The sequence below is a fragment of the Oncorhynchus masou genome, chromosome 23, assembly GCF_036934945.1.
Source record: "Oncorhynchus masou masou isolate Uvic2021 chromosome 23, UVic_Omas_1.1, whole genome shotgun sequence".
Lineage (NCBI taxonomy): Eukaryota > Metazoa > Chordata > Actinopteri > Salmoniformes > Salmonidae > Oncorhynchus > Oncorhynchus masou.
Genome location: NC_088234.1, coordinates 64,065,397 through 64,092,527, shown reverse-complemented (window position 1 = coordinate 64,092,527; position 27,131 = coordinate 64,065,397). Strand labels below are relative to the sequence as shown.

General features: G+C 43.7%; 1 protein-coding gene across 1 annotated transcript in view; it reads left to right on the top strand.

Moving 5' to 3' along the window:
• Positions 1-2,222: 2,222 nt before the first annotated feature.
• LOC135511194 (leucine zipper putative tumor suppressor 2 homolog) overlaps positions 2,223-27,131 on the top strand; it is a 101,988-nt gene continuing 77,079 nt past the window's right edge. The window contains exon 1 of the mRNA XM_064932820.1: positions 2,223-2,612. The gene's annotated coding sequence lies outside the window, so the exon portion shown is untranslated. The remainder of the gene's footprint in view (positions 2,613-27,131) is intronic.

Here is a 27,131-nt window from a genome sequence, read left to right as displayed (position 1 = left end):
CATGTACACAAACAACAAGTGTGCGGTTAAGATAGGCAAAAAACAGACACATTTCTTCCCACAGGGCCGTGGGGTGAGACAGGGATGCAGCTTAAGCCCCACCCTTTTCCACATATATATCAACAGATTGGCAAGGAAACTAGAAACGTCTGCAGCACCCAGCCTTACTCTACTAGAATCTGAAGTCAAATGTCTATTGTTTGCTGATGATCTGGTGCTTCGGTCACCAACCAAGGAGGGCCTACAGCAGCACCTAGATCTTCTGCACAGATTCTGCCAGACCTGGGCCCTGACAGTAAATCTCAGTAAGACCAAAATAATGGTTTTCCAAAAGTTCCAGTCACCAGGACCACAAATACATATTTTATCTAGACACCATTGCCCTAGAGCACACAAACTATACATACCTTGGCCTAAACATCAGCACCACAGGTAACTTCCACAGATATGTGAACTATCTGAGAGACAAGGGAAGAAGGGCTTTCTATGGCATCAAAAGGAACATACAATTTGACATACCAATTAGGATCTGGCTAAAAATACTTGAATCTGCTAAAGAACCCATTGCCCTTTATGGTTGTGAGGTCTGGGGTCCGCTCACCAACCAATAATTCACAGAATGGGACAAACACCAAATTAGCCCGATACCCGCTAATTATCAAGATCCAGAAAAGAGCCGTTAAATTCTACAACCACCTAAAAGGAAGTGATTCCCAAACCTTCCATAGCAAAGCCATCACCAACAGAGAGAATAGTCCCCTAAGCAAGCTGGTCCTGGGGCTCTGTTCACAAACACAAACAGACCCCACAGAGCTCCAGGACAGCAACACAATTAGACCCAACCAAATCATGAGAAAACAAAAAGAGAATTACTTGACACATTGGAAAGAATTACAAAAAAACAGAGCACGCTGGAATGCTATTTGGCCCTAAACAGAGAGTACATGGAGGCAGAATACCTGACCATTGTGATTGACCCAAAATTAAGAAACGCTTTGACTACGTACAGACTCAGTGAGCATGGCCTTACTATTGAGAGAGGCAGACTTGGCTCTCAAGACAAAACAGACTATATGCACACTGCCCACAAAATGAGGTGGAAACATAGCTGCACTTCCTAACCTCCTGCCCAATGTATGACCATATTAGAGACACATTTCCCTCAGATTACACAGACCCACAAAGAATTTGAAAACGTATCCAATTTTGATTAACTTCCATATCTATTGGGTGAAATACCACAGTGTGCCATCACAGCAGCAATATGTGTGACCTGTTGCCACAAGAAAAGGGCAACCAGTGAAGAACAAACACCATTGTAAATACAACCCATATTTATGTTTATTTATTTCCCCTTGTGTTTCCTTTTGAACTATTTGCAGGTCAGTATAACACTGTACATAGCCATAATATTACATGTCTATTCCTTTGAAACTTGTGAGTGTAATGTTTACTGTTCATTTCTGATAGATCACTTTTGTTTATTATCTATTTCACTTGCTTTGGCAATGCAAACATATGTTTCCCATGCAAATAAAGCCCTTTGAATTGACATGAATTGAGAGAGAGTTATATTTATTTTGTATTTTGTATTTGAACTATTCGCACATCATTACACTCTATATAGACATAATATGACATTTAACATGCCAATGAAGCCCCTTAAATTGAATTGAAATTGAAGTGAGTCAGAGTTAGAGTTCAACAGTGACCAGGGTCTCAGGTATCAGTCATGTTATATTCTTGACACATCCCTGACAATGAACCCATTCAAACACAATAACAGGTCCCGTTTCAAAGCTGTCAGGCAGGTAGTGCTTAGAGGAATGAACATTTTAGTTCATATAGGTTAGTTAGTGAGGGGATAGGATGTCCCTTGGAATATCCTGTGTGAATGTTTTCTCCCCCAGTTAGGATCCTCTGACTCAAGTGTCTGACTAAAGAGATCTCAGACAGTGAGAGACCAGCCAAGTGTGACATTTTACACACCACAATTTGATCTATGTTGCATTGTAGGTTAAGACAAGCGCTAGATTAAAAACTATTTATATGACAAAGGACACATGAACTTTGAAGAAAAGCGCTCGACAGTAAAATTATGTAAAAACGGGATACCGGCCGTCGGAATACCCCCTACGAACGCTCTCTGGTCCCCTCCTCCCCTCACCGGTCATAAACCTTGTCGCTTCAGATAAGCGGTCGAGCCCCGACAAGAGGAGAAAGTTCACCCGCGATGCTCCGTTCGTTTCCCTCTGTCTGCGGGTGGTGCTGAACGTTTGCACGCACGCGGACCGGGCGGTGGGGGCTGGGATACGGTGCGTGTGAGAGAACATAAAGAGAGAACAGGACTTGACGAGCCTGTTTATTTTCCAAGCGGAAATTCCACGTGTTTTGCGACAGACACAAGAGGAAGAGTGAGAAGGATGAGGGGGGAAGCCTGAGTTTCTTCTCGTGAAAGAAGGAAAACTGTATAGGAAATAGGCCTGTCAACGAACAGAGACTGGATTTGTACGGTTTTAAGCTATATCAAGGAAATAACTTACTTATTTCAACCAAGACACATCTGGAAATAGTCGTTCCTCGGACGTTCTCTGCCAGAATTAGATTGAGAGGTGAGTTTCTTGAATGGAACTAAACTGTCAACAAGGTTTTCAAATTATGTTCATGGAATCGATTGATCCTGTTCTGCATAAAATGTTGTTTATCCATGAAGTTTCTAAATAGGCTTATAGAGTCCTACATATAAGTCCTCTATACAGTGGGCTCCAAAATTACTGGCACTGCACAAACAATATTTAAAAAATATAAACAATATAATTATAGAGATAAACTCAAAATACCAACATGTGAAAAATACTGTACTTTATTTAATGTTTCAATGGATCCCAACAAAACCATTTATTGATTTAATAAAAAATCTATGTCCTCCAAATCAAAGATTCACAATTAATTGAACCCTTAAATATTATTGTTAAAATCTACCAAAATTAAACCAGGAATTAAATTCCACTTATTTAAGTTTATCTAAGTGTTAAGGAACTATATTGAGTCATTACATCACTTCCTTTTTCACTAGGGTATAAAAATGAGTTAACACGCATGCAATATCCCTTTGTCATCCAACACCATGAAGAAAAGAAAATAACTGGCAGTTTAAAAGAGACAGATGTCCGTAGACCTTCATAAATCTGGTAATGGCTACAAGAAGATCCACAAACAATTGAATATACCGCTGAGCACTGTCAGGGCAATTATTAAAACATTTAAAAGATCTGGAACAGTTGAAAACCTCACGGGTAGAGGACGCAAATGCATTTTGCCCCCCAGGATAGGGAGGAGGATCGTGAGAGAAGCAACAAAATCCCCAAGAATCACTGTGATAGAATTGCAGGCCTTGGTGGCATCTTGTGTTCACCAGGTTTCAAAAAGCACCATCAGACGCCACCTCCACAACCACAGGCTCTTTAGAAGGGTTGCCAGAAGAAAGCCCTTAATGACCCCAAGACACAGACACAAGCGCTTGGAGTTTGCCAAACGTCATTTAAATTATGATTGGAAAAAGGTGCTTTGGTCAGATGAGACCAAAATGTAACGTTATAGTCACATACAGCATCGGCATGTTTGGCGTTGAAACAGAGATGCATACAAGGAGAGGCACCTCATACCCACGGTGAAACAGAGATGCATACAAGGAGAGGCATCTCATACCCACGGTGAAACAGAGATGCATACAAGGAGAGGCATCTCATACCCACGGTGAAACAGAGATGCATACAAGGAGAGGCACCTCATACCCACGGTGAAACAGAGATGCATACAAGGAGAGGCATCTCATACCCACGGTGAAACAGAGATGCATACAAGGAGAGGCATCTCATACCCACGGTGAAACAGAGATGCATACAAGGAGAGGCATCTCATACCCACGGTGAAACAGAGATGCATACAAGGAGAGGCACCTCATACCCACGGTGAAACAGAGATGCATACAAGGAGAGGCATCTCATACCCACGGTGAAACAGAGATGCATACAAGGAGAGGCACCTCATACCCACGGTGAATCAGAGATGCATACAAGGAGAGGCATCTCATACCCACGGTAAAACAGAGATGCATACAAGGAGAGGCACCTCATACCCACGGTGAAACAGAGATGCATACAAGGAGAGGCATCTCATACCCACGGTGAGATATGGAGGGGAGGTCAGTGATGCTTTGGGGCTGTTTTAATTCCAGAGGTCCAGAGGCACTGGTTGAGATTGATGGCATAATGAATTCCACCAAGTATCAGGCAATTTTGGCTCACAGTCTGGTTGCCTCTGCCAGAAGGCTGGGACTTGGCCGTATGTGGACTTTCCAACAAGACAATGACCCAAAACATACTTCAAGATCCACACAGAAATGGTTCCGTGACAACAAAATCAATGTTCTGCCTTGGCCATTCTCAGTTGCCGGACCTCAATCCAATCGAATACCTGTGGGCTGAGTGGAAGAGGGCAGTTGATAAGCGCAAACCCAAGAATGTGAAGGATCTTCAAAGAATCTGCATAGAGGAATGGTCCAAAATCCCTCCAAATGTGTTCCTTAACCTTGTCAAACATTACAGGAAAATACCATGCTGTTATCCTTGCCAGAGGTGGTGGCACTAAATAAGGAGTGCCAATAATTATGAAACCTTGATTTTGGTGAAATTTTGGTGAAATTAATTTTGTATTAAATAATTGTATGATTTTGGTTGGTTCCATTAAAACATTAATAAAGTACAGTATTTCTCACATGTTGGTATTTTGAGTTTCTCTATAATTACATTGTTTATATTTTTTTAAATATTGTTTGTGCATTGCCAGTCAGGGATGCCAGTATTTTTGGAGCCCACTGTATATATTATAATTATTTTTATAAGTCTTTTTAGTTGTTGTTGAAGAAACATCAGTATACATACAATAAGTATACAAACAGACAATGAGGGGATAGGGGGTGCAACAAATTACAGATTATACAAATTCCTTAAAAAACACAGGTATTGATTGTTTTAACAGCTTTCTTATTAGAAAAGTGTAGAATGGTCTTAATGTACTGCTCAAATTCCTTATAGAAAACATGTGTGTTTTTTTATTAGTGAATTTACATTCATGAGTATGACATTTTTCCATTAGCACAATTAGATTGATGAGGTCAAATTATTGTTCTTTGTCCTTATTATAGTTAAGGAAACCGAACAGCACATTCTCCCATATTTTTTAATTTTTTTTAAGTCATCAAGACTATTAACAATTATAAAACTATTAATATCTTGCCTTAATTTCTTTACATGTAGACAATGCCAAAATACATGCAAAACTTTCTGGATGCTCAACACAAAAAGCACAGTTAATGTTAATGTATTTTTTGAGTTTCTTCAGGTAGTGATTTGCAGGGTAATACTTATGGATCATTCTGAAAGAGACCTCTTTCACCTTGTTAACAAGCAGGTATTTGAGTAGTTATACCCAGACTTTTTTTAAACAGATATTCTTGACAAATGTATTCCAGTAAGTTGTGACATAAGGAATAGATACAATATCCTTTTGAAATAAATCACGTATAGATCTCATGTTCTAAGGCAGCAAGGATGAACACATTTTCCTATTGGAGAGTCAAATCAAATGTTATTTGTCACATACATGTGTTTAGCCAATGTTATTGCAGGTGTCGCGAAATTCTTGTGTTTCTAACTCCAACAGTGCAGTAATATCTAACAAGTAATATCTAATAATTTCACAACAATACACACATCTAAAGTAAAGCAATGGAATGAAGAATATATCAATATTTGGGTGAGCAATATCAGAGTGGCCTAGACTAAGATACAGTGGAATAGGATAGAATACAGTATATACATATGAGATGAGTAATGCCTAGACTAAGATACAGTGGAATAGGATAGAATACAGTATATACATATGAGATGAGTAATGCCTAGACTAAGATACAGTGGAATAGGATAGAATACAGTATATACATATGAGATGAGTAATGCCTAGACTAAGATACAGTGGAATAGGATAGAATACAGTATACACATATGAGATGAGTAATGCCTAGACTAAGATACAGTGGAATAGGATAGAATACAGTATACACATATGAGATGAGTAATGCCTAGACTAAGATACAGTGGAATAGGATAGAATACAGTATACACATATGAGATGAGTAATGCCTAGACTAAGATACAGTGGAATAGGATAGAATACAGTATATACATATGGGTGGTGACCTAGAATACCTCACAATCAAATGCCGACGTGGCCGACGTGAGTAAGACATTTAAACATGTTAACGCTTGCAAGGCTGCTGGCCCAGACAGCATCCATACTGTCACGTTATGACCTTAGTTCCTTTGTTTTTGTCTTTGTTTAGTATGGTCAGGGCGTGAGTTGGGGTGGGCAGTCTATGTTGGGTTTTTCTATGATTTTCTACTTCTGTGTTTGGCCTGATATGGTTCTCAATCAGAGGCAGCTGTCAATCGTTGTCCCTGATTGAGAACCATATTTAGGTAGCCTGTTTTCTATTGTGTTTTGTGGGTGGTTATTTTCAGTCTTTGTGTGTCTGCACCAGACAGAACTGTTTTGGTTGTTTGTTTGTTATTCAGTGTTCTTCCATTAAATACGATGAACACTTACCACGCTGCGCTTTGGTCCTCTCCTTCTTCCACCGACGACAGCCGTTACACATAGGCAATTCCTCAGAGCATGCGCAGACCAGCTGGCTGGTGAGTTTATGGACATATTCAATCGCTCCCTATCCCAGTCTGCTGTCCCCACATGTTCCAAGATGCCCACCATTGTTGCTGTACCCAAGAAGGAAAGATAACTGAGCTAAATTACTACTGCCCCATAGCACTCACTTCTGTCATCATGAAGTGCTAAGAGATACTAGTCAAGTATCATATCACCTCCACCTTACCTGCCACACTAAACCCACTTCAGTTTGCATACCGCCCCAACAGGTCCACAGACGATGCAATCGCCTTCACACTGCCCACTGCCCTATCCCATCTGAACAAGAGGAATACCTACAGTGGGGCAAAAAAGTATTTAGTCAGCCACCAATTGTGCAAGTTCTCCCACTTAAAAAGATGAGAGGCCTGTAATTTTCATCATAGGTACACTTCAACTATGACAGACAAAATGAGAAAAGAAATCCCGAAAATCACATTGTAGGATTTTTAATGAATGTATTTGCAAATTATGGTGGAAAATAAGTAATTGAATATTGCCAAATGCATCAGTAAAAAATATTGAGCCTATTTAATGCAACCCTTGCTGCTAATAGATGCATACAGCTGACCTACACGTTTGGATATTACAACCTCCCATTCTCATCCATAGCCTTAAAATGCATCTGAAGTCTGGAGGGATGGGGGCATTTAGGACGTGCTGCGGATCACTAAAATATCCTAATGATTATGATCACACTTCCTCAGTTCAATCACTTTGGCCACACTATTGGAAATATGGTTTGGTAGGGTTTAGAAACTTGAGAACCAAGCTTGAGTTATCAGTGTGGCCCTATCACCTGTATCTTCACGCCTAGAATAAAAAACGAATGCCGTCCGAATCGGAATAACGGACATTCTGGAGTAATAATTACTTAGCCAACGTTCTCGAGTAATACTGGTCCGGTGCGAATAGGTCTGTGGTCACATGATTTTTTTTTTTTTTTTTTTCACCTTTATTTAACCAGGGAGGCCAGTTGAGATCAAGTTCTCATTTACAATTGCGACCTAGCCAAGATAAAGCAAAGCAGTGTGACAAAAACAACAACACCGAGTTCCACATGGAATAAACAAACATACAGTCAGTAACACAATAGAACAATCTATATATATGTGTGCATATGAGGTAAGATTAGGGAGGTAAGGCAATAAATAGGACATAGTGGCAAAATAATTACAATTTAGCATTAACACTGGAGTGATAGATGTGCAGATGATGATGTGCAAGTAAAGATGCTGGGGTGCAAAAGAGCAGAAAAAACAACACTATGGGGATGATGTAGTTGGGTGTGCTATTACAGATGGGCTGTGTACAGGTGCAGTGATCGTTAAGCTGCTCTGACAGCTGATGCTTAAAGTTAGTGAGGGAGATACAAGTCTCCAGCTTCAGTGACTTTTGCAATGTGTTCCAGTCATTGGCAGCAGAGAACTGGAAGGAAAGGCAGCCAAAGCAGCTGTTGGCTTTGGGGATGACCAGTGAAATATACCTGCTGGAGCGCCTGCTACGGGTGGGTGCTGCTATGGTGACCAGTGAGCTGAGATAAGGCGAGGCTTTACATAGCAAAGACTTATAGATGACCTGGAGCCAGTGGGTTTGGCGACGGATATGCAGCAAGGGCCAACCAACGAGAGCAAACAGGTCGTAGTGGTGGGTGGTATATGGGGCTTTAGTGACAAAATGGATGGCACTGTGATAGACTACATCCAATTTGCTGAGTAGAGTGTTGGAGGCTATTTTGTAAATGACATCGCCGAAGTCAAGGATCGGTAAGATGGTCAGTTTTACGAGGGTATGTTTGGCAGCATGAGTGAAGGAGGCTTTGTTGCGGATTATGAAGCCAATTCTAGATTTAATTTTGGATTGGAGATGCTTAATGTGAGTCTGGAAGGAGAGTTTACAGTCTAACCTGACACCTAGGTATTTTTTAGTTGTCCACATATTCTAAGTCAGAACTGTCCAGAGTAGTGATGCTAGTCGGGCGGGTGCGGGCAGCAATCGGTTGAAGAGCATGCATTTAATTTTACTTGCATTTTAGAGCAGTTGGAGGCTACGGAAGGAGTATTGTATGGCATTAAAGCTCGTCTGGAGGTTTGTTAACACAGTGTCCAAAGATGGGCCAGATGTATACAGAACAGTGTTGTCTTGGCTAGGCTGGTGAAGACGGCTGCACAGTACTGTCTTTATGTCGGTTATGATATCGTTTAGGACCTTGAGCGTGGCTGAGGTGCACCTATGACCAGCTCGGAAACCAGATTGCATAGTGGAGAAGGTACGGTGGGATTCGAAATGGTCGGTAATCTGTTTGTAAACTTGGCTTTCGAAGACTTTAGAAAGGCAGGACAGGATGGATATAGGTCTATAACAGCTTGGGTCTAGAGCGTCTCCCCCTTTGAAGAGGGGGATGACCGCGGCAGATTTCCAATCTTTGGGGATCTCAGATTATACGAAAGAGAGGTTGAACAGGCTAGTAATAGGGGTTGCAACAATTGCGGCGGATAATTTTAGAAAGAGAGGGTCCAGATTGTCTAGCCCAGCTGATTTGTAGGGGTCCAGATATTGCAGGTCTTTCAGAACATCAGCTGTCTGGATTTGGGTGAAGGAGAAGCGGTGGGGGGGCTCGTACAGGTTGCTGCGGTGGGTGCATGGCCGGGTGGAAAGCATGGCCAGCCGTAGAAAAATGCTTATTCTCGGTGGTGACATTGTTTCCTTGTTGTTTGCCTCAGTGAGGTGAGCAGCTGGCTGGAGGTGCTATTATTCTCCATGGACTTTACAGTGTCCCAAAACTTTTTGGAATTTGTGTTACAGGAAGCAAATTTCTGTTTGAAAAAGCTCGCCTTTGCTTTCCTTATTGACTGGGTATATTGGTTCCTAAAAGTTGCATATTGCAGGGGCTATTCAATGCTAATGCAGTACGCCACAGGATGTTTTTGTGCTGGTCAAGGTCAGTCAAGTCAGGAGTGAACAAAGGCTATATCTGTTCTTAGTTCTACATTTTTTGAATGGGCGTGCTTATTTAAGATGGTGAGCAAAGCACTATTAAAGAACAACCAGGCATCCTCTACTGATGGGATGAGGTCAATATCTTTCCAGGATTCCCGGGCCAGGTCGATTAGAAAGGCCTGCTTGCTGAAGTATTTTAGACTGTGATGAGGTGTGGTCGTTTGACTGCGGACCCATTACGGACGCAGGCAATGAGGCAGTGATCGCTGAGATCCTGGTTGAAGACAGCAGAGGTGTATATGGAGGGCATGTTGGTCAGGATGATATCTATGAGGGTGCCCATGTTTACAGATTTAGGTGTGTACCTGGTAGGTTCCTTGATAATTTGTGTGAGATTGAGGGCATCTTAGGTTGTAGGATGGCCGGGGTGTTATGCATATTCCAGTTTAGGTCACCTAACAACACGAACTCTGAAGATAGATGGAGGGCAATCAATTCACATGGCGTCCAGGGCACAGCTGTTGGCTGAGGGGAGTCTATAACAAGCGGCAAAAGTGAGGGACTTTTTTCTGGAAAGGTGGATTTTTAAAAGTAGAAGCTTGAACTGTTTGGGCACAGACCTGGATAGTAAGACAGAACTCTACAAGCTATCTCTGCAGTAGATTGCAACTCCATCTCCTTTGGCAGTTCTATATTGATGGAAAATGTTGTAGTTGGGGACGGAAATGTCAGAATTTTTGGTGGCCTTCCTTAGCCAGGATTCAGACAAGGCTAGGACATCAGGGTTGGAGGGGTGTGCTGAAGCAGTGAATAAACAAGCTTAGGGAGGAGGCTTCTGATGTTAACATGCATGAAACCAAGGCTCTTACGGTTACAGAAGTCAACAAATGAGAGCGCCTGGGGAATAGGTGTAGTACTGGGAGATACAGGGCCTGGGTTAACCTCTACATCACCAGAGGAGCAGAGGATGGAGTAGGATAAGGGTACGCCTAAAGGCTATAAAAACTGGTCGTCTATTGCGTTGGGGACAGAGATTTAAAGGAGCAGATTTATTGGCGTGGCAGAATAGATTCAGGGCATAATGTACAGACAAGGGTATGGTAGGATGTGAGTACAGTGGAGGTAAACTTAGGCATTGAGTGACAATGACTGAGGTTGCATCTCTGCAGGTGAGGTCTCTGCATGCATGGGGGGTGGTACAAAAGAGCTACCACATGTAGCTCTAACACATCTAACACATGTTGAGTGGTACTGGAGTCTCTACAGTGAAATAAAACAATAATAACTAAGTGAAACAGCAGAAGACAAGGCATATTGGCATTTGAGATAGGCATAAAGCAATCACAGGTGTTGGTCAGGAGAGCTAAGACAACAACGGGTAAATGGCGATGAATGGGCAGAGAGGGTCAGTTCGGTACACACAGGACCTGAGTTCGAGGCTGGGGCCGACAGATAAACAAAATTAGGTACAGTGTTAATGAACAGACCAGCAGGCATTAGCTGTGTAGTCGCTACTACGCTAGGCGAGTGGGAAACACAGAGTTCATAAAGCTAGCAGGCCGGGGCTAGCAGATGGGTCTTCGGCGACATCGCAACGGAAAAGCCCGTTGAAACCACATCGGGCGATTACGTCGGCAGTCCATCATGATGGATCGGCATGGCTCCATGTCGACAATAAAGGGTCCAGGCCACTTGGCAAAAGAGGTATTCCAGCCCAAGAATTATCTGGTATACGCCGTCTGCTGGCCGGGAGATGGGCCTAGGTTGAGGCTAGCTCAAGGCTAACTGGTGCTTGTTTCGGGACAGAGACGTTAGCCAACAGTCGCCACTCGGGTTGCAGCTAGCTAGCTGGCGATGATCCAGTGGTCCAAAGCTTGTGGCAGGAATCCGGTGATGTGGTGGAGAAAAGCAGTCATATATGCTCTGGGTTGATATCGCGCTGTGCAGACTGGCATGTAATTGTCCGAGCTAAAGGTGAATACTGCTAGCAGTGGCAAACAATGACGAGTAGCTAGTAGCTAGTATGCTGGCTAGCTGCTGATTGAGGTTCCAGTTATAAGGTGAGGCGGGTTGCAGGAAAGTATGTTTAGTTTGTAGATGGAAAGTGAGATTTAAATAAAAAAATTTAAACGAAAAACAGACTATTTAGAAACTAATTAACACGGGACAAGACAAGCACAAGTCCGACTGCGACGCCATCTTGGATATGTGATGCATGTGTCACGTAAAGAGAGCAAGGTTTTAAGGGAATAGGGAATGTTTACGTAAACAAATGAGGGATTTCTGTGACAGAACTTTTCAGTCAGAAATGGCTGTAATTTTATTGCAGCTTCAACAAACATGGAAAGTGCGATTAAAACGTTGATGTTCTGTGGTGGTCGCTGCAGCAGGGAGAAGAGAGAGACATTGGGTGCTAGTCAGTCGCTCGCTGTCTTTTTCTTTAACACAGCGCAGCAAGTCTGAGCCTGGCCGACCAGCAATTGATTTGATTGTGCCGGGACACCCTCTAGTCATTTGTGTGTCTTAATTATTTAATCAACCGTGTGCTTAAAGCATCAGACAAGTTCAGTGAATATAGTTGATTTGATTCAAACACATAGAATGTGTCAATATATGGGGAAAAATTGAGTGAGAGACTTGAGAACTCTCAGAACAATAAGAATGAAGAGTTTGTAGGGCTGTCCCCGGCTAAACAAAACCTTGGTCGACCAAGAGTCGTCTGAGAGTTCTCAAGTCTCTCACTCAAGGTCAGCTTTATTGGATTTAGGATTTACAGTCAAACAGCCATCTCTCTTTGGCTTCGTTTACTATGGCTCAACTCCATGCATAAATCTTGTAAGATCATGTAAGAGTATTACAAAGTGCTCACAGATTTTAAAAAATGTCCTCTGGCTCCCAGGATCTATAATTGGGGATTGGGAATCCTCACACATTTGCCATCCTACCCCTGGCCCGTCCTGTTGTGTGGTTCTGGTTGAGTAACCCTGGTAACCCTGGTGGCATCACTCCCAGACAGGGACCACAGTGAATTAGGTCAAAGGGCACTGGAGCGTCCTGTCTGTGTCAGGCTGGGGACCTGGAGAGGGGGTTAGAGGGTGTTTGGAGGAGAAGAATTAGGTTGTCTGGGAGTTTTGGCAACGGGTGTGGGGGCCTGTTTGGGGGATATAACGCAAGATAATATTATCTTGTTTGTTAGCAAAAATGTACTTGACTGGAACTTGTTAAATTTTTTGACCTAGTTTGTTCCTCTTATATAAAGAGGCGATGGGAAATCACAACTAATTGTGGTAAGATCTTGATGATTCAGTGATTTGACTTGAGAAAAGAGACAGAGAAGCACAAGAGACACCTGTCTTTTAGTCCTTTACCAGGGTAAAAAGAGAGCAAAGGAGAGAGAGGAAGAAAGAGAGGGGGAGATGGAAGTAGCATGTCATCTCTTATTTTCTCACTGCAGTGCTGTAAAGAGATTTGTTTCAATTACATAATATCCCCTTACCCCCCTCTCTCTTTCCCCCCTTCCTATTTCCCAACAAATTCTCTCCCTCTTCTAGAGAGAGGACAGATTGCTATTCAGACATATTTCTAATTGCTATTCAGACATATTTCTAATTGCTATTCAGACATATTGTATTCTGTATTATTCTGTAGTACTCTATTTGGAGAGAGAGAGAGAGAGAGAGAGAGAGAGAGAGAGAGAGAGAGAGAGAGAGAGAGAGAGAGAGAGAGAGAGAGAGAGAGAGAGAGAGAGAGAGAGAGAGAGAGAGAGAGAGAGAGAGAGAGAGAGAGAGAGAGAGAGAGAGAGAGAGAGAGAGAGAGAGAGAGAGAGAGAGAGAGAGAGAGAGAGAGAGAGAGAGAGAGAGAGAGAGAGAGAGAGAGAGAGAGAGAGAGAGAGAGAGAGAAATTGGAGGAGACATATTTATAGTTCAGCCTGCTGTTGGTCTGGAGTGCATGGCCTAGCATCCATGTCAGTCCTCATCAGCTACACACACACTCCCTCCCTGGGACAGTAGATACAGGTTGTCACGCAAACCTGGGAATGATGACATCCTGTCACAGAGAGCCTTATCTGAGATTGTGTGTTTGTTTGTATAATACAGACTGTGCCTGTCTTCTGCCTTTTTGTCTCAAGCAAACAGCTAGACATTCAGCTTCGGTCTTCAATCAACTCTTCTCTCTCTGTTTTTCTATCTGGGTCTCTCTGTGTCTCTCTGTCTCTCCATTCTGTAGGTATAACTGAAGGGGCTCCCAGAGGGTTCGCTCTAATGACATCAATACCTGTGTTCATTGTCCCTGCTTTAGGCAGAGTGACTGCAACCGACCACACACACATTACTACATTGATCATCTCTCTTAGATCAGTGTGTACAGTAAGTACTGACCTGTCTGTCAGGCAGTAACCTGGCCAGCTGTAAGTACTGACCTGTCTGTCAGGCAGTAACCTGGCCAGCTGTAAGTACTGACCTGTCTGTCAGGCAGTAACCTGGCCAGCTGTAAGTACTGACCTGTCTGTCAGGCAGTAACATGGCCAGCTGTAAGTACTGACCTGTCTGTCAGGCAGTAACCTGGCCAGCTGTAAGTACTGACCTGTCTGTCAGGTAGTAACCTGGCCAGCTGTAAGTACTGACCTGTCTGTCAGGCAGTAACCTGGCCAGCTGTAAGTACTGACCTGTCTGTCAGGTAGTAACCTGGCCAGCTGTAAGTACTGAGGTGAGAAGATGACTCATGTTTATATCTGTACCATCATCTGTGACAGCATGGGCCATTGAGGTCAATTCCATTTTGAAGAAGTCAATTGTCTTCTTCTTTTGTTTGCATAATGCATTCAGCTTATATTGGTGATTTACCGCCACCTGCAGTGCAGGAGTCCTGAAGCAAATCCCCTTATTGTTTGGGATACCTTTAAATGTACCTTCAGAGGTCATTCAATTCAATATTCATCAATAATAAAAAAAGCAGTTTCTGGCTTAAGAGACAAGACTAACAAGGGAAATCCATGAACTAATAGTACAGGTAGACAGCAATAAAAACAACACTACGACGCAAAATAAGTTGGAAGAAAAACATGAAGTACTTAAGGAACTTATTCAAGCACGATCTAATGTAATCTATTACAAAAATACAGAAAATATGGAGAAAAATGCACAAAATTATTCCTGAATCTCCGCTAACAAAAATAATTTGCAGAAACTTGTTACTAAAGACTGAGTCATCTATGATTCTCAGAATGACATTTTAAAAGAGGAAGATAAATATTTTAGGCAGATGTTCTCTTTTTCGTCTCCCACTGAATGACGTTAAGGAATTCGTTAAGGAACCTGTCTATTTACGGAACAATTGCCCTGATTAACTCCTTAGTCATATCTCAGATTACTCACGTACTCATGGCGCTGCCTGCTCCTGATGATTCGCTTTCAAATCATATGAGCAAAGAAAATGTTGCTTTATCTGGGACGCTAAACCAGACAAAATAAAACGTGCCTATCTATATTATGAATTGGGTGGGTTGAGATGATTAAATATAAAAGCACTAAACCTCTCTCTAAAAGCTTCACTCATTCAAAAGTTTTATTTGAACCCTAAATGGTCCTCAAGTAGATTACTAAGAAAAGCTCATCCATTGTTTAAAAATGGCCTTTTTGCCTTTGTGCAGATTGCTATGTCTCATTTTCTATTAATTGAACATGATACTTTTTTCAAAGTATCTCTCTTTTTCAAACAAGCATTGCAGAGCTGGCTACAATTTCATATTCATCCCCCTGAAAAGATGGAACAAATATTACAACAAATATTATGGCTGAACTCAAAAGTGCTGGTTGATAAAATACCTGTATTTATGGCAAAGATGTTTGAAAATGGTATTTTGTTCTTAACTGATATTGTAAATTGGAATGGGAGAGTTATGTCCTTCATGGAGTTATCAGAATTGAATGGGACGGTCTGCTCAATACAAGAGTACAACCAATTGATTACAGCATTACCCCAAAAGTGGAAGAGGCAGGTGGCAGCAGGAGGAGGTAGGGAACTGGTCTGTCTGCCCAATACAAAGGATCAAAAATGGAGGAGGCAGGTGGCAGTGGGAGGAGGCAGGGAACTGGTCTGTCTGCCCAATATAAAGGATCAAAAATGGAGGAGGCAGGTGGCAGTGGGAGGAGGCAGGGAACTGGTCTGTCTGCCCAATATAAAGGATCAAAAATGGAGGAGGCAGGTGGCAGTGGGAGGAGGCAGGGAACTGGTCTGTCTGCCCAATATAAAGGATCAAAAATGGAGGAGGCAGGTGGCAGTGGGAGGAGGCAGGGAACTGGTCTGTCTGCCCAATATAAAGGATCAAAAATGGAGGAGGCAGGTGGCAGTGGGAGGAGGTAGGGAACTGGTCTGTCTGCCCAATATAAAGGATCAAAAATGGAGGAGGCAGGTGGCAGTGGGAGGAGGCAGGGAACTGGTCTGTCTGCCCAATATAAAGGATCAAAAATGGAGGAGGCAGGTGGCAGTGGGAGGAGGCAGGGAACTGGTCTGTCTGCCCAATATAAAGGATCAAAACTATCGGCGGAATAAAAATAGCATACATAGGAAAGTATACCAGTTTCATTTGAGGACTAGGATGTTGACAATTGTGCCATACAGATTGCAAAATAGTTGGGAAGAGATTTGATGGTACAGGGTGGTGTATGAGTTGATATATAAAACAACCCAAAATGCAAGACTTTGTGCTTTTCAGCTAAAATTATTATATAGAATTCTTGCCACCAACAAAATGTTGAATACAGTATTTGGGGCATCAAATAATTTAAGCTCTGCAGAGTTTGTTGTGAGGATACAGAATCATTAACCCATTTATGTTGGTATTGCCCTCAGGTGGCCGGTTTCTGGTCTCAGGTTCAGGAATGGCTGAAAATGCATAACATTGATCTAAAATATACCCTAGTACTGTTAGGAGATATTTTTATTTTTATTATTTGGGGGACTGTGGGAGTGGTCTCAAATGGTTGAGGGACAGCTTTTGGGGAACTGTGGGGGGTCTTGGAGTGTTGGGGTTCACGTTTTTTGGCCTGGTGGGAGATCTGTTGGATGACTGGTATGATGTAGTTGTTGATCGGCTTCACTGAAAGTATATTGCATGTTTCGGATATTCAATAAAAAATGTAAATAAAAAAATATATTTTGTCACTAGATGGCGGTCATATAGCTTAATGCCATTTACAAACCACGTAACCCAATTTGAAAAAGAAGAAGACAACGCTCTGATCATTGTTTGATCCCTACCAACCCAAAGGAATACCCACCCAGTTGACTACTTTAAAATGGTGGAAGCCCTCAATGGCAATCACTGTGCTAAAACACGTTATATCCAGCTAGAGGTCTGTAACTATCTCAATTGTCTAGTAATGGAACAGGACCTGAAGTTCTACAGGACCCTGTTTGTTCCTGGTCCTGTCTCGCCATACTGAAATAACAAACTGTACTGTAGCCACAGCACACACACACCCTGGCCGCAGCACACAGGGTTGATGTAGAAGAGCTGTAAACCCAGCAAAGAGCCTTAACACAACATGGAAATCATCCCTTGTTTATTTCTCTCTCTCCAAGGCCTCATTTCCCTGGCAAATATTAATGTTTCTCACTCTCTCCCCATCACTCTCTCCCTCTCTCCCTCTCTCCCTCTCCCCATCTCTCTCTCCAAGGCCTCATTTCCCTGGCAAATTTGAATGTCTCTCTCTCTCTCTCTCTCTTTCTCTCTCATATATATATAGTCTCTCTCTGTCAGTCTCACTCTCTCGCTCCTTGCTCTCTCTCTCTCTGTCTCTCTCCTCTCACTCTTTCCCCTCTCTCTTTCTCTTCTTTCTTCCACTTTCCTCCCCTCCCTTCTCTAGTTGTTTAGATAAGGATCTGGTTCAGTGTAAGTACTCCCAGGTTTAATTTTTCTCTTTGTCATCTCTTCTCTTGTGACCTTTAGTCTCGTCTCAGTCTTGTTTCAGACTAAATTTGATCTGAGGTCAGGGCTTGGTATTCAAGAAACGTCACATTGTAGGAGTGCTGATCTTGGATCAATTTAGCCTTTTATATCATAATGAATAAAACTAATGGACAGGGGGAACTGATCAGAGGTCTTCTAGGGTTCTAATGACCTGACCTGAAACTAATGGACAGATCAGCACTCCTCCTCTGAGACGTATCACAGAGGTCTAGGGTTCTAATGACCTGACCTGAAACTAATGGACAGATCAGCACTCCTCCTCTGAGACGTATCACAGAGGTCTAGGGTTCTAATGACCTGACCTGAAACTAATGGACAGATCAGCACTCCTCCTCTGAGACGTATCACAGAGGTCTAGGGTTCTAATGACCTGACCTGAAACTAATGGACAGATCAGCACTCCTCCTCTGAGACGTATCACAGAGGTCTAGGGTTCTAATGACCTGACCTGAAACTAATGGACAGATCAGCACTCCTCCTCTGAGACGTATCACAGAGGTCTAGGGTTCTAATGACCTGACCTGAAACCAGGGCTGGGACGATACCAGTATCGTGATACTCGTTAGTATCGTGGCAAGGAAACAAAACAGAAAGTGGATTTAACTTCTTCAGGAAAACAGCCCTAATGTTGGAAACAGACATCATGATGTTGTCATCCAGTGTCACGTTTTGACCTTAGTTCTGTTATTATATCTTTGTTTTAGTATGGTCAGGGCGTGAGTTGGGTGGGCAGTCTGTTTGTTTTTTTATGTTGGTTTTTGAGTTCGGCATGGTATGGTTCTTAATCAGAGGCAGCTGTCAATTGTTGTCCCTGATTGAGAATCATACTTAGGTAGCCTGGTTTCACTTTTGGGTTGTGGGTGTTTTTGTCCCGTGTGAGTGTTTGGTCCACACGGTACTGTTTTCGGTTTTGTATATTCACGTCATATTTTGTTGTTTTGTTCGAGTGTTCTATTGTCTTTATTAAAAAATATGATGGACACTTACCACGCTGCGTTTTGGTCCTCCGATCCTTCATACTACACCTCTTCGACAGAAGAAACAAAAACCCTTACAGAAACACTCACCACCAAAGGACCAAGCAGCGTGGTGACGAGAGGCAGCGATACCTGGAGAACTGGACTTGGGAGGAGATATTGGACAGTAAAGGACCCTGGGCTCAGGCTGGGGAATATCGCCTCCCCAAGGCAGAGCTGGAGGCAGGGAAAGCGGAGAGGCGGCGGTATGAAGAGGCAGCATGGCAGCGCGGCTGGAAGCCCGAGAGGCAGCCCCAAAAATGTATTGGGGGTGGCACACGGGGAGTGTGGCGAAGTCAGGTAGGAGACCTGCGCCAGCTTCCCGTGCTTACCGGAGAGCGAGAGGGACCGGGCAAGTGGCGTGTTATGCTGTGGAGCGCACGGTGTCCCCGGTGCACGTGCATAGCCCGGTGCGGTGCATTGCAGCGCCTCGTATCGCCCGGGCTAGAGTGGGCATCGAGCCAGGTGCCATGAAGCTGGCTCAGCGTGTCTGGTCTCCAGTGTGTCTCCTCTGGCTGGTGTACATGGCACCAGCCTTACGCATGATGTCCCCGGTTCGACAGCACAGCCCAGTGCAGGCTATTCCACCTCGCCACACTGGCCTGGCTACGGGGAGCATTCAAACAGGTAGGGTTGGGCAGGCTCGGTGCTCAAGAGCTCCAGTGCGCCTTCATGGTCCAGTCTATCCGGTGCCACCTCCACGCACCAGCCCTCCGGTGGCAGACCCCGCACCAGGCTGTCTCTCCGTCTTCTCCCTACAGGTGCTCCCGTCTGCCCAGCGCCGCCAGAGTCTCCCGTCTGTCCTGAGCCGCCGGAGTCTCCCGTCTGTCCTGAGCCGCCGGAGTCTCCCGCCTGTCCTGAGCCGCCGGAGTCTCCCGCCTGTCACGCCGCCGCCGGAGTCTCCAGCCTGTCCTGAGCCGCCGGAGTCTCCCGCCTGTCACGCCGCCGCCAGAGTCTCCCGACTTTCCGGCGCCTGGAGTCTCCCGCCTGTCCATTCGGGGCCCATTGCTAGGGTCCTTGGTCTGAGGTCGGCGGCAAGGGTCGCCGCTCTGAGGAGACTACAGAGGCGGGCTAAGAGGTGGACAAGGACTATGGTGAAGTGGGGTCCACGTCTCGCGCCAGAGCCGCCACCGCGGACAGACACCCACCCAGACCCTCCCCTATAGGTTCAGGTTTTGCGGCCTGAGTCCGCACCTTTGGGGGGGGAGGGGGTACTGTCACGTTCTGACCTTAGTTCTGTTATTATATCTTTGTTTTAGTATGGTCAGGGTGTGAGTTGGGTGGGCAGTCTGTTTGTTTTTCTATGTTGGTTTTTGAGTTCGCCCTGGTATGGTTCTCAATCAGAGGCAGCTGTCAATTGTTGTCCCTATTTGAGAATCATACTTAGGTAGCCTGGGTTTCACTTTTGGGTTGTGGGTGTTTTTTTCCCGTGTGAGTGTTTGGTCCACACGGTACTGTTTTCGGTTTTGTATATTCACGTCATCGTTTGTTGTTTTGTTCGAGTGTTCTATTGTCTTTATTAAAAAACATGATGGACACTTGCGTTTTGGTCCTCCGAGCCTTCATACTACTCCTCTTCGACAGAAGACCAACGAGTTTGGTCTGCTTTGTTTTCATTTTATTGTGAAACTGTTATCATCCCGACCCCACCTGAGACACTACTATAGAATAATAACTTTCCCTCAAACTGACTGCAACAAAACTGAGACAGTTATTAATATCAAAAACACAGTTGATTCCTCCCTGAACTGGGCTTGAACCAAGGACCCGTTGCACAACAACACAAAGTGTATGTCCAAGAAGAGCACAATATGAGGCTTATATCAGCGATATGATGCAATACTGAAGTCTTAGTACAGCAGTTTTTAATTTTGACAAGCTGTAGAATCTATTTTCCTCACTATCACAGTTCAAAGTCAAGTTAAAGCAGCGATGCAGTGGATGACAGATGACAGTTCTCTGTGTTCTCTAGTGATGCCTGCTCACTAGATCTGTGCTCTACGGTGATGCCTGTTCAGTCGTGTTCTACAGTAGATCTGTGCAGAATATGCTGATAGGTTTGCACCCATGGCAACACCAACAGGCAAGCTCTGCTCTCTGTTTTGAGTAATAGAGATGGAGTAGAAAGTGTCCGATTATCTGTGAGAGAGAGGAATATAGGGTTGAAGTGAATCAGTGAAGGCAGAGGAAGTCAGAGAGGTAGGGTTGGATTGAGTCAGTAAAGGCAGAGGAAGTCAGAGAGGTAGGGTTGTAGGGTTGAAGTGAATCAGAGTGAAGTCAGAGAGGTAGGGTTGTAGGGTTGAAGTGAATCAGAGTGAAGTCAGAGAGGTAGGGTTGTAGGGTTGAAGTGAATCAGAGTGAAGTCAGAGAGGTAGGTTTGTAGGGTTGAAGTGAATCAGTGAAGGCAGAGGAAGTCAGAGAGGTAGGGTTGTAGGGTTGAAGTGAATCAGAGTGAAGTCAGAGAGGTAGGTTTGTAGGGTTGAAGTGAATCAGAGTGAAGTCAGAGAGGTAGGGTTGTAGGGTTGTAGGGTTGAAGTGAATCAGAGTGAAGTCAGAGAGGTAGGGTTGTAGGGTTGAAGTGAATCAGAGTGAAGTCAGAGAGGTAGGGTTGTAGGGTTGAAGTGAATCAGAGTGAAGTCAGAGAGGTAGGGTTGTAGGGTTGAAGTGAATCAGAGTGAAGTCAGAGAGGTAGGGTTGTAGGGTTGAAGTGAATCAGAGTGAAGTCAGAGAGGTAGGGTTGTAGGGTTGGATTGAGTCAGTAAAGGCAGAGGAAGTCAGAGAGGTAGGGTTGAAGTGAATCAGAGTGAAGTCAGAGAGGTAGGGTTGTAGGGTTGAAGTGAATCAGAGTGAAGTCAGAGAGGTAGGGTTGTAGGGTTGAAGTGAATCAGAGTGAAGTCAGAGAGGTAGGGTTGTAGGGTTGAAGTGAATCAGAGTGAAGTCAGAGAGGTAGGGTTGTAGGGTTGGATTGAGTCAGTAAAGGCAGAGGAAGTCAGAGGTAAGGTTGTAGGGTTGGATTGAGTCAGTGAAGGCAGAGGAAGTCAGAGAGGTAGGGTTGTAGGGTTGGATTGAGTCAGTAAAGGCAGAGGAAGTCCGAGAGGTGGGGTTGTAGGGTTGGATTGAGTCAGTGAAGGCAGAGGAAGTCAGAGAGGTAGGGTTGTAGGGTTGGATTGAGTCAGTGAAGGCAGAGAGGTAGGGTTGTAGGGTTGGATTGAGTCAGTAAAGGCAGAGGAAGTCAGAGAGGTAGGGTTGTAGGGTTGGATTGAGTCAGTGAAGGCAGAGGAAGTCAGAGTGGTAGGGTTGTAGGGTTGGATTGAGTCAGTAAAGGCAGAGGAAGTCAGAGTGGTAGGGTTGTAGGGTTGGATTGAGTCAGTGAAGGCAGAGGAAGTCAGAGAGGTAGGGTTGGATTGAGTCAGTGAAGGCAGAGGAAGTCAGAGAGGTAGGGTTGTAGGGTTGGATTGAGTCAGTGAAGGCAGAGAGAGAGCCAGACGCCACAGGAGTTCTCACTGATGACGAAATTATGAAAATAGGAGGCTAGTGTGATGAAGAGGAGAAAGTGAGACAGAAAAAAAGAGTAACATACAGTATACCCTGAGAGAGACAGAGACAGAGACAGAGACAGAGAGAGAGAGAGAGAGAGAGAGTGTGTAAGCTGGTCTCATAGCATCTCAAACATCCCTCCACACAGCACAGTATACCCTCAGAGAGAGAGAAGAAGAAAAGTATTTATAACAGAAAGGAAATGATTCCCACCCTCCAGACTGAATTCCCTGAGACATGGACTGTACCAGGAAGTTTGAGAAACTCTGAGAAAGGCCTTGGGGTACTGGACGTGGATGCAGTGTAGTTTTGAGAGGAGGAGGGGAAGGAGGAGAGGAGAAGAAAAAGAGAAGAGAAGAAAAGAAAATAGAAAAGTTGTTAACAGCAGACCATTAGATCACTATGGGGATGATGTCCAGGTTACCGTGGAAATTAGATACATTCTCAAGGGACCTCCGGGTTAAATAAAGGAGAGGTAAAACATTTGTGAATTGAATTAGTAAATCAACAGCTACCAGGCTGTGATGGTGTGTGGAAAGCCTAAGGCCTGGAAACACAACTGAAATGGGGTTTTAAAATGTTGTTGAAATGTCATTTTGGGATTTATTTATTATCCGGAGTAGACTTTTCTGTGTTCTATTTGAGTCGTTCATCACAATATCAGATGCATTCCACTGTAGAACGATTCTAGATTATGAGGAACGTGTGTTTGAGTGTGTTGTTTCATTAGGCAGAGTCTGGGAGTCTTCCAGAAAGCTCTGAATGATCTGAGAGACAAGGGAAGAAGGGCCTTCTATGCCATCAAAAGGAACATAAAATTCGACATACCAATTAGGATCCGGCTAAAAATACTTGAATCAGTCATAGAGCCCATTGCCCTTTACGGTTGTGAGGTTTGGGATCTGCTCACCAACCAAGAAGTCACAAAATGGGACAAACACCAAATTGAGACTCTGCATGCAGAATTCTGCAAAAATATCCTTAGTGTACAACGTACAACACCAAATAATGCATGCAGAGGAGAATTAGGCCGATACCCACTAATTATCCAAATCTAGAAAAGAGCTGTTAAATTATACACCCACATGAAAGGAGGCGATTCCCAAACCTTCCATAACAAAGCCATCACCCACAGAGAGATGAACCTAAGCAAGCTGGTCCCGGGGCTCTGTTCACAAACACAAACAGACCCCACAGAGCCCCAGGACAGCAACACAATTAAACTCAACCAAATCATGAGAAAACAAAAAGATAATTACTTGACACATTGGAAAGTATTTACAAAAAAAACAGAACAAGCTAGAATGCTATTTGGCCCTAAATAGAGAGTACACAGTGGCAGAATACCTGACCACTGTGACTGACCCAAACTTAAGGAAAGCTTTGACTATGTACAGACTCAGTAAGCATAGCCTTGCTATTGAGAAAGGTCGCCGAAACTGAGCTACACTTCCTAACCTCCTACCAAACGTATGACCATATTAGAGACACATATTTCCCTCAGATTACACAAACCCACAAAGAATTTGAAAACAAATCCAACTTTGATAAATTCCCATATCTACTGGGTGAAATACCACAGTGTGCAAACATAGCAGCAATAATTGTGACCTGTTGCCACAAGAAAAGGGCAACCAGTGAATGTCAGAAATATGTGTATAGTTGGAAGGAGAGTCAAACGGAGTGTAAAATGGAGTCTTTTAATAATGTCCAAGTAACATGCTCCATAACACTAAATAGAAACATGAATATAAACAAATATGGGTACGAAGACCCGCCGCGCACCTATACAAAAAAAAACACTACACTGACAATAAACAATCTCTGACAAAGACATGACGGGAAACAGAGGGTTAAATACACAACAGGTAATGAATGGGATTGAAAACAGGTGTGTGGGAAGACAAGACAAAACCAATGGAAAATGAAAAAAGGATCAATGATGGCTAGAAGACCGGTGACGTCGAACGCCTTGCACCACCCTAACAAGGAGAGGCAACGACTTCGGCAGAAGTCGTGACAGTGAAGAACAAACACCATTGGAAATACAACCCATATTTTTGTGTATTTATTTTCCCTTTTGTACTTCAACTATTTGCACATCGTTACAACACTGTATAAATACATAATATGACATTTGAAACATCATATATTATTATTGTTTTGAAACTTGTGTAAGTGTAATATTTACTGTTTATTGTTTATTTCACTTTTGTTTATTAATTTCACATGCTTTGGCAATGTAAACATAAACTCAGCAAAAAAAGAAACATCCTCTCACTGTTGACTGCGTTTATTTTCAGCAAACTTAACATGCCTAAATATTTGTATGAACATAAGATTTAACAACTGAGACATAAACTGAACAAGTTCCACAGACATGTGACTAACATAAATGGAATAATGTGTCCCTGAACAAAGGGGGGGGGGTCAAAATCAGAAGTAACAGCCAGTATATGGTGTGGCCACCAGCTGCTTTAAGTACTGCAGTGCATCTCCTCCTTATGGACTGCACCAGATTTCCCAGTTCTTGCTGTGAGATGTTACCCCACTCTTCCACCAAGGCACCTGCAAGTTCCCGGACATTTCTGTGGGGAATGGCCCTAGCCCTCACCCTCCGATGCAACAGTTCCCAGACATGCTCAATGGGATTGAGATCTGGGCTCTTCACTGGCCATGGAAGAACACTGACATTCCTGTCTTGCAGGAAATAATGCACAGAACGAGCGGTATGGCTGGTGGCATTGCCATGCTGGAGGGTCATGTCAGGATGAGCCTGCAGGAAGGGTACCACATGAGGGAAGAGGATGTCTTCCCTGTAACACACAGCATTGAGATTGCCTGCAATGACAACATGCTCAGTCCGATGATGCTTTGACACACCGTCCCAGACCGTGATGGACCCTCCACCTCCAAATCGATCCCGCTTCAGAGAACAGGCCTCAGAGTAACGCTCATTCCTTAGACGACAAACGCGAATCCGACCATCACCCCTGGTGAGACAAAACCGCGACTCGTCAGTGAAGAGCACTTTTTGCCAGTCCTGTCTGGTCCAGCGACAGTGGGTTTGTGCCCATAGGCAACGTTGTTGCCTGTGATGTCTGGTGAGGACCTGCCTTACAACAGACCTACAAACCCTCAGTCCAGCCTCTCTCAACCTATTGCGGACAGTATGCGCACTGATGTAGTGATTGTGTTCCTGGTGTAACTTGGGCAGTTGTTGTTGCCATCCTGTACTTGTCCCGCAGGTGTGATGTTTGGATGTACCGATCCTGTGCAGGTGTTGTTACACGTGGTCTGCCACTGTGTCCTGTCTCCCTGTAGTGCTGTCTTAGGCGTCTCACAGTACAGACATTGCAATGTATTGCCCTGGCCACATCTGCAGTCCTCATGCCTCCTTGCAGCATGCCTAAGGCACGTTCACGCAGATGAGCAGGGACCATGGGCATATTTCTTTTTGTGTTTTTCAGAGTCAGTGGAAAGGCCTCTTTAGTGTCCTAAGTTTTCATAACTGTGACCTTAATTGCCTAGAGTTTGAAGGCTGTTATTGTCTTAACGACCATTCCACATGTGCATGTTCATAAATTGTTTATGCTTCATTGAACAAGCATGGGACACAGTGTTTAAACCCTTTACAATGAAGATCTGTGAAGTTATTTGAATTTTTACAAATTATCTTTGTAAGACAGGGTCCTGTATCTTTTTTTTGCTGAGTTTATGTTCCCATTGAGTTGAGTTGAGTTGAGTCTACCCTCTGCTGGTGGGTTGTAGTACAACACTGTCACTTCAGAGCCACTGATATCACAGCAAGCTTGATCCAGACTGATGCCCTCTACAACTGTTATGATAATATATGACTGTAATGGTGAAAACAATGTAGTAGACAATAGATCTGAAACAAAGTCAAGGAAGGAAGGAGTGAAGGAAGGGAAATAAATAAAGGAAAGGAAGGAAGAAAGGTAGTCTTTGGATTGTCAAAGTACTCCTCCACCAGGGTTAATGTAGAGTAACCAGGATGGATCCTAGTGTCCACTGACCTTAGGGGATCCATTCACTGAGTTTAATGAACAGTATAGATCTATCGTCAGGGCAGTACAGACAAACACAGTCTCTTTTTACTTCATCTTAACTAGACGATAAATGGTGTTCATTAATCACCACAGTTATTTGTCGTGTACAGTATTTTTATTCTCTCTCTCTCTCGTGTAGTCTACCACCAAATCCCCTTTGAATAAAAGTCAGAAATTGAAGCGGGCAAATCATGTTTTATGTATGTCTGCTTACACAATGAAAGCAGAGGGAAAGTGGGGCAAGCATCACACAGCTTGGCGTATTATAGCAACAAAGCTGCTTTCCCATGTTTCTTAGAAAACGACTGCAGCAGAGAGAGAGGGGGGGGGGGACTTTAGCTAATGACTAGCAAAGCTGAAGGAAGATCTTGCATGGAGTCCCAGACCGAGGGTGATTGACCGTCATCTTGAACTTCTTCCATTTTCTAATAATTGCACCAACAGTTGTTGCCTTCTCACCAAGCTGCTTGCCTATTGTCCTGTAGCCCATCCCAGCCTTGTGCAGGTCTACAATTTTATCCCTGATGTCCTTACACAGCTCTCTGGTCTTGGCCATTGTGGAGAGGTTGGAGTCTGTTTGATTGAGTGTGTTGACAGGTGTCTTTTATACAGGTAACGAGTTCAAACAGGTGCAGTTAATACAGGGAATGGTGAACAGGAGGGCTTCTTAAAAAAAGGTCTGTGAGAGCCGGAATTCTTACTGGTTGGTAGGTGATTAAATTCTTATGTCATGCAATAAAATGCGAATGAATTACTTAAAAATCATACAATGTGATTTTCTGGATTTTTGTTTTAGATTCCGTCTCTCACAGTTGAAGTGTACCTATGATAAAA